The sequence below is a fragment of the Sarcophilus harrisii genome, chromosome 3 (genome assembly GCF_902635505.1).
Source record: "Sarcophilus harrisii chromosome 3, mSarHar1.11, whole genome shotgun sequence".
NCBI classification, from domain to species: Eukaryota; Metazoa; Chordata; class Mammalia; order Dasyuromorphia; family Dasyuridae; genus Sarcophilus; species Sarcophilus harrisii.
In genome coordinates, this window is record NC_045428.1 from 465,539,185 (window position 1) to 465,551,561 (window position 12,377).

Below are 12,377 nucleotides of genomic sequence, written 5' to 3' on the forward strand. Positions count from 1 at the left end.
AATGGTATAAGTCCACTATGTCCTGCCTTTGTTCCAAAAGAAGGGAACAAAGATACTCCTAGGAAGGAAGACCTTTTAAATTAAAGACAATCAAAGAAAATCCAGAGAACTGTAAAGAGTAGAAGAAGAATGCCAAGATCACCTCACTTCTGGAGAGACTTGCTTGCACAGCCTCAAGACCAATACAGTTTAGCAGAGCTGACCACTGTATTCAAGGGCAAAGAATTAGAGTTCTAAATAAAAAAAATCAAAGCCAAAAGGGATTAAGCCTTGACCCAGACATTCACTAATGGAATAAATTCCCAGACTGTTAAAAAAAATCTGAAGAACTAGATTTGGCATCAGAACATGTAGGTTTGAACCCAGTCTTCTATCACTATATGTGAAGCATTTAGCAAATCAATGAACTTCTCTCTGGGTTTCAGCTTACTCATATGTAAAACGGGGACATGACTGCAAAAAATCCCTCTCAAGTATAAAAAAGGTAGTATTCTAAAATCAAAGTCCAATGGAGGCAACATGGAACCTAGACTAAGCCTGATTATAAGGGTTCTTTTATGGGTTGTGCTGCTTGCCATTTGCTGTCTTTTAGCAGAACTGAGAGCATCCTTCATTTGCAAATTTAGGGGGTAGGTCTAGATTGATTATAAGGTCCTTTCTAGTTCTGCCATCCTGTGAATCTATGATTTCATAAAATTCAGGAAAGGAGACAGAAATGTGGCAGTGGTCACATGTCAGTACTTCACCTCCACAGCCTGGTGGCTTTGGTAACTCCTGTGACAGGCACAGAAAGTTCCCAAGTTTGGCCCTTTTCCCTCAGGACCTGAATTTATGGTAATAGTTGAAATTTGACAGGTCACTTAGCACAGGAAACAAGTAATCTTAGTGATGCTTTTTGAGCTGACACTTCTGATAGGTCACTCAGAAGAATTCCTAGGGGAATGTAAATTCTTGGGTTTGTTCTGGAACTATGACTGCTAAGAAGAAATGTGCTTGAGGGAAGACCAATGCTGACAGGCCAAGACCTGGGATAATTAAGTGAATGTATTTAATCAAAAAGAACTACATTCCATTGAGCCTCAAAAATTTCCTTCCTTTCCCCCCCAAAAAAAAATTAGGATCTGTGAATACAAGGCATGGTATTTTTCACCTCAAATTAGAAAGAATTCCACAGATCTTTACATCTTAACAATCCCAAAAGATGCTTTACATAAGCATTTGTCTGATGATCTATAGGTCAAGAGTTAAATGTTATTTCCTGTAAATCAGTACTAGGGATAGTTCCTGCCATGATTGCTGTTGCATTATTTTATTACTTGGCTTTAAACTAAAAGGCAGCATGGAGTTATAAAAGATAAAATAGTTTTCAGTCAACAGTGTCCTATTCTGTTAATGACCTTGGGGAATTCACTTAAAATTTTCTAAAATGTATAGAACATTTGGGGAATTTTTGCATGTACAAAAATTAAATGGGGCAAAAAGTGAATGAAAAGTTCTCAGTAAACTATAAAAGTAGTTTCCCATGCTATGGTTATAATTAAAGTAACCCAAACTGAAGTATATTTTTAACCTTTTATTTCCATAATAGATTCAAAGAGACATTGTATCCAGTTTCTATCTTCTTAAAACCTCACATAATAATATGGTACTTAAGATTAAAAATTGAAAATACTAGAAAAAAGCCTACACAAAAAGTAGGCAGTGGAGAGTTGGTTAGTGTTTACTTCTTGTTGGCCCTCACTGAAGATTTAGTGACTTTGACTGAAGTAGATACCGTTTTTGTCCACTGACTTGAAAATAGCAACTTCCACTGTCTGTCTCATGTTCCAGACAGCAAAATGACCTGAAAAGTAGAATATTATGGAATGAAGTATCTGTAAAATGAGAATTTTGGACTCAGGATTCCAAGATCCCTTCCAGTTCTAAATCCATTAGAAACAAAGAAGCTATTATCTCCCCAACCAGCCAAACTCACTTTTTCATGGCTCTTATTTTTAGGAAATTTTCCCTATACTAAGTCTAAATCTGTCTCTGTTAATGTCTACCTATCACTCCTAGTTATGATCTCTGTAGCCAAACCAAATATGTCTAATTTTTCCATGAAAGTCCTTCAAATATCTGAAAACAGACCTTCAGTCTCCTCCAAACCCACTAAGTCAGTTTTTGTTTTCATTTCCAGGCTAAACATCCCCAGCTCCTCACTTTCTTCTCAAAGCCTTTCCCATCCTGGTAGCTCTCCTTTGTAAGAGGATCCCTTTTCTTAAATGGGTAATCCAGAACTGGCCACAATATTCAGAGGTAGTCTAATGAGAACAGAATAAAACAGAAAAATACCATTTTCCATGTTTTGGATACCATCCTTCAATGCATAGTTTAAAATCAGCTTTTAATTTGCAATCAACACTTTGGGCTATTTTGATCTTTGACTTTTATTGGGGAGATCTAGGATAGGGAGCTAGACCTGCTTACAAGAAGTGGGTGAGCCTAGGGGAGCATCTGTAAGGCACTGGTGATCACGTTTCTGAAATTCCTGTGGCCAGGGAAAGCAACCATGTGATATAGTATAGTATACATTGTCTATATATATATATATATATATATATATATATATATATATATATATATATATTACACAACTATATAATTATAAACTAAAGGAAGGGAATAGATATCCATTAAAGATCAGGCATTATGCTAAATACTTCACATATGTTATCTCATTTGATCCTCATATTAACCCTTGAAATTACTATGGTACAGTCTGTAGCTACAATCCATATTTTAAAACTAAGAAATTAAACAATAGGAAAATATCTTCCTGATCCTAGTGTTAATTAGCACTATAATTTTTTTTTTCTTATCTCAACCATGATATAATCCTCTACTGGACGAGATCAACAATTATTAAATCTTAGGTGTCATGGACCCCTTTGTGATTTTTATGAAGTCTGTGTCTCCTTTCTTAGAATTACTTTTTTAAAATTATCAAAGTAAAATATTTAAAATTAGAAAGAAAATAAATTATATTGAAATAGTTATATTAGTTTTATATATATATATATATATATAGTTTAAAAAAACATTTTAAAGAAATGCAAAGCAAGTTAAAAAGCTCCAGAATGCATGATCTTGAATTTCCCATCTAGCTAATATTCTATAATTTTATTGTAGCCTTTTCTAATAAGAATTTCTTGATGTCTTTTGAAACCTTAGTTGAGGTCCAAAGGCAATGTATTAAGTGCAGGTAGTGGCATTTTTGCCTACTGTTAAAAGTCTAGGATGATTGTTCTTACTCTGCTTTGGAAGAGAAGGACTTTACCAGGAAAGCACTTCTACCCATTCTTCTTGACCAGTGGTTCTCAAAGTATGGTCTAGAGAATCCTGGGGATCTCTGAAACCCTTTTAGAGGGTCTACAAATTCAAAAATAGTTTTTATTTCCAATATGGTAAATGTCTATAAATATAACCCAAATAAACAAAAATGCTTTGGAGAGATTCTCAATAATTTTTAATAGAATAAAGATACTGAAAAAAAAAGTTTAAGAACCAATCTTGACTCTGCTCTTACCTACTTTGAGGCAACCGGCATTGGCTTGGGAGTCATAGGACCTTGGTTTTAATAGTAGTTTTACAATTCACTACATGTATCACCTTGCTGTTTCCCTTAAGTAAAATTCCAGTACATGTCTACATGTTTGGAATGGTCTTTCCCCTAACCTCTATTTCTTGAAATATCTAGCTCCCTTTAACATTCAACTGGGGTTCCATTTTGTCATCTATAAAAAATGAAGAGGTCAAATGAAATCATCTCCAAGGTCCCCTTGCCACTCTAAATCTTGTGATACTTTAAATCTATGAGAAGACAGAAATATAGATGTGTATTTTTAATTCCTTTAAAACACTGGACTTTTCTCTTTAACTCTGTGTCAGGGAGTTCCTTTAAGGCAAGGATTGTTCCTCTTTTTGTTTTGTATCCTTGACAGAAAACAATGTTTTGCACTAGTGGGTATTTAAAAAATGTTTGTTGAATTAAATTGATTTAATTTAATCAAAATAGGGCAGATGGGCCGTACAGGGAATTCAGAGCCTGAAGTCATGAAGACTCCTCTTCCTGAGGAGGGAATAATGTTGTCCTTGTTCATCCTTATAACCCTCCTAATCACCCACTTCCACATATTCTCAATGTCCATAACCCCCTTAATCCTACTAGTCTTCTCAGCTTGTGAGGCAGGAGTCGGCCTCGCACTACTAGTCAAAATCTCAGCAACCCTTACTAGTTGGGTGACCTTGAACAAGTTACTTAACTCTATTTGCTCCAGTTTCCTCATATGTAAAACAAACTGGAGAAGAAAAAGGCAAACCATTCCAGTATCATTGCCAAGAAAATCCCAAATGGGATCACAAATAGCTGGACAGGACTGAAAATAACAGAACAACAACAAAGCTAATCAAGATTGGTTCTGTAAATGGCAAACATGTCTATCAGTAGGCCGATTGAACTTTTTGGGTTGAACTTCCCCCAAATGTAAAATTAGGAGAATATTACTTTCCTCTCCCCACCTCTTAGAAACATTAAAAAGGCAAAATAAGTTAAGTTCAACATTTCATCAGAACCTATTATGTAATATTGACATTATATTAGGCTCTTGACATACAAAGACAAAAACAAAACTGTCTCTGTCATCAAGAGACTTGCATTTTACTGACATTCAAGTTATAGATTTTGACATCCTTGTAATAGGCTTCTTTCTACATTTCAAATATCATTATGCTACTATTGAAGTTTTTTTGGGTTTCCTCTATTCTCCCTTGACTCCTTCCTTCTGTTCTTCCCATATTATTCCTTTGAATTTTATAGGAATGAATCTCTCTTTCAATAGCTCTTATTCCCTTTCTTCTACAACCCACTTTACCTACTAGCCTTTTGGAGTGATTATGGTAAGTATGAAGACTAAAAATGGGGCTAAAACAATTAGAATCGTGAGGAAGTTGTCAAAAGGCAATGATGTCAGTTGCTTCTGATGTGAATATACAGTGTGCAGGGCCTTGAGATGGAAGGGAAAGTTGGTTGCTTAGAAAGTCTTGGAACTTCAAGAATGGGAAGTTTCAGAAACACCTATGAACCACACAACCATACACCCACACACAAACACACACACACGTATGCACACATGCAATGACAGTCAGCCAACAAACACTTATTAAGTGCTTCTTGAATGCAAAGTGGGACATTTGGATGGATAAATCACAGGCCCGAGGAGGCCTCAGATGGATCTGAGTTCAAATCTGACCTCAAACACTTAACCCTGAGCGAGTCACTTAACCCCAATTGCCTGTTCCCCCCCAAAATTAGCTAAGTGGTGGGGATACAAAGAAAGACAAAAATTAATTGGATTCAACACCTACTGTTTTCTGTACAGGTATACATTGTGTTCAGGTCATAGAGACAATGAGGGAACAGTTTCCAAATTCATTAGAAAAAGGCTCTATCTGGCACTGTTACTTTCAGTGTGACCTGGGCCCAGTTATTTCATCTTTCTGGGACTCAGTTTCCTCATCTATTTAAAAAAAGGAGTCAAACTTGATGGTCTGTTAAGTCTCTTCTTACTTTGATGCTTTGAAATTCTCTTTCTCTTTTCCTTCCCCATGCTAGGTTGCACCTTGGTGATTAAAGAAATACAGGAGCTCTACTTTTTTTTGTTCAATCAATTCATGATCCCATTTGAGGCTTTCTTGGCAGAAACTAGAATGGTTTCCCATTTCCTTCTCCAGTTCATTTTACAGATGATGAACTGAGGCAAACAGGGTTAAGGGATTTGCCCAGGATCACATAGCTTGTAAATGTTTGAGATCAGATGTGAACTTGGAAAGATGAGTCTTCCTGATTGTCTAAACCCGAAACTCTACCCACTATGCCACCGAGCAGCCCTAATAAATGCTACCAGCATTGAATTCCACTGAGCTGACACAGCCTTAAGCACAGAGAGCTACTGTGAATTGCCCAAAGTAGCGGACCTTGGGCGAACTGAGATTAGGTTCTTTGGCTGTGCATCTTCTGAGATAGCCTGTCGTCTCATTAAGGATTATTATTATGGCTCTTCCCCTTGCCCCATTTAACAACAATCTCTGTGGTCTTTGCTGACTTGGGGCTGAAGAAATAATCAGAACTAAGAGGTTTCCTGACATTGAAAAAAAGCTGAAGGGTAAATGTTCTTGATAGAATGGATTTCCTCCTTTGATGTAATTGGCTGTTGCTAGGGAAATATTCCTATTATTTACAAATTGGATGGAAACTAGTGATTCATTATCACTTTATTAGAAACAGTATTTACAACTCATAAATTTAAGGTCATTGGTGTTCCTGGAATGAAACAGTTTGGATTTAGAAATGAAATCTGCCATGACAGTAATGTAAGCTTCAAGTACTTAGAATCAAATGAGATCATTTAGGGCACTGCAAATGGAATGCACAGAGAAGACAATTATATTAATGTTATTACTCAGCCAAGATGGGCTTGTTGGCTGTGCTTTAGTTATACCTGGGGAAGGGGTCAGTATGGCTTATTAATGGGAAACACGAATTCCAAAAGCACTAATCAATAATCCATCAATAGTAGATAATGGGTGCATATGGGTGCATATGTATTTATGTATATGTGTGTATTAAGCTAAGAGGCAACTTGGTGTAGTGAACTGGTCTTGTAGCCAGAAAGATATGGGTTCATACTGCTCGTGTGACCCTAGACAAATCACTTAACCTCTCACTGGTATAAAACATTTCTCTAATGCTAACATTTGTAGAAACAGCACCAACCTGAAATGATAGAAGTTCCTTCCAGGAAATTCCTTACAGCAATGAAGTCACAGATGCAGTTCTTATCCTCTGATCCCCAGGTATACATACACACAATGCATATACACACACATATATAATACACACATATGTGTATATGTAAGTATATATACATAATATGGGGAGTGTGTGTTGTTTAGGAGGGATACATCTATAAATACACACGCCTTCCTTGTGGGTTGATCTCATTTTCTCGTATTTTTAATTTATATAATAGAATAATAAGCAAAATCCCCTTTAAGGTGGATATAATCTTATAAGTTTCAAATGCCAAATAGTAGTTTTTAAGTATACACAGAGCATGACATTGCAGACAAATCACCCCTAGGCTGAGTCCGACCTCCGACAAAGACTGTGTGATCTGGAGCAAATCATTTAACACCCCAGTTTCAAGGCAACCCTCTAAAGTCATGAATTGCTGAAGTGACCTCTCCAGAGGAAGTGCTGTGCTCCCCTCTCACTTTCCAAAATTCTTCAGGATTCTCAGGCTTAGGTTGTTTAGTGTCCCTCCCTCCCTTCCATCCTGAGCTTCAAGTTATTGGAGGAAAGTTAGGGACCTATGACCTAATTTGAAAAGGACTCACTGGTAAGTAGCTACTTGACTGATGGATCAACCTAAGGCTCTACCAAAGGGACAAGTGTGATTCCATCCCTTGCCTGCTCCTGCCCCCAGGCAGTCATTCAAGTTTATCACCCTATTTATAAAATGTGGCAGGAACAGAGGAAGACAAGAATTACCCAGGTAAATTGCACGGGATCTGAGATGCACGAGGGAACTCGGCTGCTGCAGCAAAATTTCCCCAGAGAAGAGGTTCTTAGGAGCTGCTGATGAAGCGTGAACAGTGGTTACAGTACTCCGTCTCTGCTGTAATTCATCCAACAGACAACGCCAGCAGTAAATTAAACTGTACTAAACGACAAACAGATACTGATACTCTTATCAACCCTTCCGGATTGCCACTCAATCCTACAAACATTAAGCACCATTATGTGCCAGCAACTGTGCTTTACAGAGACTAAAGAATGTCTCTTAACTGCAGTAATCTTATTATTTATCATGTATTTGTTCTTAGCTACCAAAGCAGCCCCATCAGCATCTTCACCATCATTATTACCATGCACAAGGACGTTTATTAAACACTTATTGGGTGCCAAGGCATATGTAAGTCTGGGAATACAAAAAAAAAAAAAAAAAAAACCCAAAGCACATCTTTGTCCTTAAGGAGCCCATGTCCTAATAGATACAACAAGAGAACAACTAAACATGTGCACACACACCCCATACATACCTATGTATGCATTATACTTCTCACTTATTACATGTAGTATATATTATAGTAGACCCAGCTTATACTATATATTATAGTATATATAATATGTGTAATATAATTATAGTAGTTTATATAATTATACCAAGTTGTATAATTATATAATGTTACATATTATAAAATATAGTATATATCATAGATGTTAATATATTATATGATATACTGATCTATTAGATGTGCTATTATATAAAATACATACCCACATATGTGTGCATTTACACACATACATACACACACGTAGTACTTAGGGCAGTCCCCCATAGGGAAGGTACTAGCAGTGAGGGCATGGGAAAGGCCTCCTGTAGAAGGTAGGATTGGAGTGTAATCTGGAGGTTTCATGTTAGAATAGCAAGGACAGTACATAGAATCCAAGAAAGATAAAGTATAATTGTTCTTGTTGCTGTTAATCAAGAAAGGTATATGGGAGTAGGAAAGCAGATTTTATTTGGGCCGAGAGGCAGTTTACACATAGGATCATAGAACTGGAAGGAACTTTAGAGTCACTAATTTCAATCTTAATTCCATTTTACAAAAGAGGAAATAGAGGCTCAGAGGGACTTAGTAGCTTGTTCAGAGTCACACAATCAGTATCTGAGGCAGGATTCAAATCCAGATCTTCTTGACCCCAAAACTTTATTAATTGATATCACACTGTTTGTCACTATACTACATCAAAATTTCTCTTCAGTTAAAATTTAAAAACAAATGCAATATACTATCAGTCAAATGAAAGCACTTTGCAAAATGGATTGTACAAAATAGAATAATAAGATTGTTCAACATGATTTATTCTTTTGAATATTCAGATTATTTCCTAGTTTATATTGGGGATTGAATTGGCAAAACAAACAGAAAAAGAAATGTTAGAACCTTTTAAAAATTTACCCCAATTTTTTGTGTATAACTATGCTTCTGACAAATAATGGGGCCAATTATGCTTCTGACAAATAATGGGGCCATTATTCACAAAGAAAAAAAAATCAATGGATGACTACCTCCAAAAATACAGACTTCCCAGACTAACAGAGGAAGAAGTAAATTGCTTGAATAGTCCCATTTCAGAAAAAGAAATAGAACAGGCAATTAAACAACTCCCTAAGAAAAAATCCCCAGGACCAGATGGATTTACATGTGAATTTTACCAAACATTTAAAGAACAATTGGCCCCAATGCTATATAAATTATTTGATAAAATAGGGAATGAAGGAGTCCTACCAAATTCCTTCTATGACACAGACATGGTACTGATACCTAAACCAGGTAGGCTGAAAACAGAGAAAGAAAATTATAGACCAATCTCCCTAATGAATATTGATGCTAAAATCTTAAATAAGATATTAGCAAAAAGACTACAGAAAATCATCTCCAAGATAATACACTATGATCAAGTAGGATTTATACCAGGAATGCAGGGCTGGTTCAATATTAGGAAAACTATCAATATAATTGGCCATGTCAATAACCAAATTAACAAAAACCATATGATCATCTCAATAGATGCAGAAAAAGCATTTGATAAAATCCAACATCCATTCCTATTAAAAACACTTGAGAGTATAGGAATAAATGGACTTTTCCTTAAAATAATCAGCAGCATCTATTTAAAACCATCAGTAAGCATCATATGTAATGGAGACAAACTGCAACCATTCCCAATAAGATCTGGAGTGAAACAAGGTTGCCCACTATCACCGTTACTATTTAATATTGTATTAGAAACACTAGCTATAGCAATAAGAGCTGAGAAAGAGATTAAAGGAATAAGAATAGGCAATGAGGAAGCCAAATTATCACTCTTTGCTGATGACATGATGGTATACTTAGAGAACCCCAGAGATTCTGCTAAAAAGTTATTAGAAATAATCCACAACTTTAGCAAAGTTGCTGGTTATAAAATAAACCCACATAAGTCATCAGCATTCTTATATATCACTAACAAAATCCAACAGTCAGAGTTACAAAGAGAAATTCCATTTAAAGTAACTACTGATAATATAAAATATTTAGGAATCTATCTGCCAAGGGAAAATCAGAAACTTTATGAGCAAAATTACAGACCACTTTTCACACAAATTAAGTCTGATCTAACCAATTGGAAAAATATTAAATGCTCTTGGATAGGGCGAGCAAATATAATAAAGATGACAATATTACCTAAACTAATCTATTTATTTAGCGCTATACCAATCAGACTCCCAAAAACTATTTTAATGACCTAGAAAAATAACAACAAAGTTCATATGGAAAAATAAAAGGTCAAGAATTTCAAGGAATTAATGAAAAAAAAATCAAATGATGGTGGCTTAGCTGTACCAGATCTAAAATTATATTATAGAGCAGCAGTTACCAAAACTATTTGGTATTGGCTAAGGAATAGATTAGTTGATCAGTGGAATAGATTAGGTTCAAGGGATAAAACAGTCAACAAATATAGCAACCTAGTCTTTGACAAACCCAAAGATCCCAGCTTTTGGGATAAGAACTTACTGTTTGATAAAAATTGCTGGGAAAATTGGAAACTAATATGGCAGAAACTAGGCATTGATCCATACTTAACGCCGTACACCAAGATAAGGTCAAAATGGGTTCATGACCTAGGCATAAAGAATGAAATTATTAATAAATTAGAGGAACATAGGATAGTTTACCTCTCAGACCTGTGGAAGGGGAAGGTCTTTATGACCAAAGCAGAACTAGAGATCATTACTGATCACAAAATAGAAAATTTCGATTATACCAAACTGAAAAGTTTTGTACAAACAAAACTAATGCAGACAAGATTAGAAGGAAGCAATAAACTGGGAAAATATTTTTACAGTCAAAGGTTCTGATAAAGGCCTCATTTCCAAAATATATAGAATTAACTCTAATTTATAAAAAATCAAGCCATTCTCCAATTGAAAAATGGTCAAAGGATATGAACAGACAATTCTCAGATGAAGAAATTGAAACTATTTCTAGTCATATGAAAAGATGCTCCAAGTCATTATTAATCAGAGAAATGCAAATTAAGACAACTCTAAGATACCACTACACACCTGTCAGATTGGCTAAGATGACAGGAAAAAATAATGATGATTGTTGGAGGGGATGTGGGAAAACTGGGACATTGATTCATTGTTGGTGGAGTTGTGAACGAATCCAACCATTTTGGAGAGTAGTTTGGAACTATGCTCAAAAAGTTATCAAACTGTGCATACCCTTTGATCCAGCAGTGTTACTACTGGGATTATATCCCAAAGAGATTATAAAGAAGGGAAAGGGACCTGTATGTGCACGAATGTTTGTGGCAGCCCTTTTTGTAGTGGCTAGAAACTGGAAACTGAATGGATGTCCATCAGTTGGAGAATGGCTGAATAAATTGTGGTATATGAAAATTATGGAATATTACTGTTCTGTAAGAAATGACCAACAGGATGATTTCAGAAAGGCCTGGAGAGACTTACACGAACTGATGCTGAGTGAAATGAGCAGGACCAGGAGATCATTATATACTTCAACAACAATACTAGATGATGACCAGTTCTGATGGATCAGGCCATCCTCAGCAACGAGATCAACCAAATCATTTCTAATGGAGCAGTAATGAACTGAACTAGCTATACCCAGAAAAAGAACTCTGGGAGATGACTAAAAACCATTACATTGAATTCCCAGTCCCTATATTTATGCACACCTGCATCTTTGATTTCCTTCACAAGCTAATTGTACAATAATTCAGAGTCTGATTCTTTTTGTACAGCAAAATAATGTTTTGGTCATGTATACTTATTGTGTATCTAAGTTATATTTTAATATATTTAACATCTACTGGTCATCCTGCCATTTAGGGGAGGGGGTTGGGGGGGGGGTAAGAGGTGAAAAATTGGAACAAGAGGTTTGGCAATTGTTAATGCTGTAAAGTTACCCATGTATATATCCTGTAAATTAAAGGCTATTAAATTTAAAAAAAAAAAAAAGAAAAGAAAAAAAAATCAGATAACTATTGAAGCTCAGAATGGCAATACAATCCTACCTTCAACTTTTATTATTAAAATATATGGAAAATATATAGATAACTGACTTATGGAACCAAAGGAGAATAGGAAGAAAGCATTCATTTAAAGGCAGTAAGGGTAATTTTTTCCCTAAGCTTTTCTTAGAACTAGTTCAGAGTAGGACTAGGGTCAGTAAACTGGCTTTTCTTTATGATCACT